Genomic DNA, 2191 nt, shown 5'->3' with positions numbered 1-2191 from the left:
ACAAAGAGAGCACCTACCTTCTGTGATAGATGAACCAGCACCTGAGGAAACTATCAAGTTCAAAGCTACTGAGGATGTCATTCCGACCGAAGAATCTGCTGAAGAATTCATTCCAGAACGTAAAGAACGTCGAGTTAATGCACCTGAAGGAAATGGTGCTGAAGAAAATGGTGCTGAAGAAAATGCTGATCAAATTCCTCGACGACAACCAGCTCACCCTCGCGTTGCAAACGAAGTGCAAATTAAGAAAATCATTGATGACATTGAAGCACCAGGTCCTCTCACACGCTCAAAAGCTTCACATTTATCTAACTTTTGTGGGCACTTTGCTTTTGTCTCTATCACAGAGCCCACTAAGGTAGATGAAGCATTTCTGGAGCCTGAGTGGATTCAAGCTATGCAAGAAGAATTCATCAGTTCGAGCTCAACAACGTCTGGGAACTGGTCAAACGTCTAGATCCTCACAAGCACAATATCATTGGCACAAAGTGGATCTACCGCAACAAGCAAGATGAAAATGGCCTTGTAGTGAGGAATAAGGCACGACTTGTAGCTCAAGGCTACACACAGGTTGAAGGAATTGATTTCGATGAAACTTTTGCACCTGTTGCTAGACTTGAGGCTATTCGCATATTGCTTGCTTATGCTAACCATCATGATCTCACTCTATATCAAATGGATGTGAAAAGTGCATTCCTCAATGGTAAGCTTGAGGAAGAAGTATATGTAGCTCAACCCCCAGGTTTTGAAGATCCAAAGCATCCTGACAAAGTCTTCAGACTCAATAAGGCCCTCTATGGCCTCAAGCAGGCCCCTAGGGCGTGGTATGATACTTTGAAGGAATTCCTCATGAAGAAAGGCTTCAAAACTGGTTCACTTGACCCTACTCTTTTCACTAAATCTTATGATGGTGAATTGTTTGTGTGCCAAATTTATGTTGATGATATTATCTTTGCCTATACTGACCAACGTTATAGTGATGAATTTGCCTATATGATGAGTCAAGAATATCAAATGTCTATGATGGGAGAATTGAAATTCTTCTTAGGTCTTCAAATTCGTCAATAGCGCAATGGCATATTCATATCTCAGGAGAAATACCTCAAGGATGTACTGAGGAAATTTGGCATGCAAGATTGCAAAGGGGTCAAAATTCCAATGCCCACAAATGGCCATCTATGCACTGATGAAAATGGTATTGACTTCAATCAAAAGGTATACCGCTCCATGATTGGTTCTTTAGTGTACTTATGTGCATCTAGGCCAGATATTATGCTTAGTGTTTGCATGTGTGCCCGATTTCAAGCTACACCGAAGGAATCACACCATAAGGCTGTGAAGCATATTCTTCGATATCTAGCTCACACACCAACACTTGGATTATGGTATCCAAAGGGCTCGGCTTTTGATCTCATTGGATATTCAGACTCTGACTATGCTGGTGATTGTGTGGACCGCAAGTCAACATCTGGCACATGTCATTTCCTCGGAAGATCTTTGGTCTGTTGGTCCTCGAAGAAACAGAACTGCGTATCACTGTCTACTGCTGAAGCTGAGTACATTGCTGCTGGTTCTTGCTGTGCTCAATTACTATGGATGAAGCAAACTCTCAAGGACTACGACGTCAACGTGAAGAATGTGCCTCTCTTCTGTGACAATGAGAGTGCAATCAAGATTGCTCACAACCCAGTTCAGCACTCGAAGACAAAGCACATTCAGATTCGTCATCATTTTCTTCGTGATCATGTGTTGAAGGGCGACATTTCTATTGAGCATGTGAAGACTGAAGAACAGCTAGCCTATATCTTCACAAAGCCCTTGGATGAGAATAGATTTAGCAAGTTTCGGTGTGAGCTAAATATCTTAGAATCTTCGAATGTTCTTTGAAAAGGACACTCATCCTAACACTTATGCAAAAATTGATGACTTAGATGTGCAACACATGAAGAAAAGTTTTCTTCAATCAATGAAGAATAACACTCTAAGTGTGAAGAAATTAACGAAGAATTTGATTCTCAGAGCCCTACGACAATTGTACGCGGTGTCTGAAATCATCATTCTTATACAGTGGGTCACGCCACCACCAAAAGTTGAAAATCTTCAATTGGAGTTTTTCCTCAATTTTGAAATTCCTCAGTTGTTCAATTTCTTCAACTTTGCATTGTCTTCACTGTTTCCGTCGTTTTTCTTC

Source organism: Triticum aestivum, chromosome 3D, assembly GCF_018294505.1.
Source record: "Triticum aestivum cultivar Chinese Spring chromosome 3D, IWGSC CS RefSeq v2.1, whole genome shotgun sequence".
Taxonomy (NCBI): domain Eukaryota; kingdom Viridiplantae; phylum Streptophyta; class Magnoliopsida; order Poales; family Poaceae; genus Triticum; species Triticum aestivum.
The sequence above is the reverse complement of the archived record's forward strand: the minus strand, read 5'-3'. Positions refer to the sequence as shown.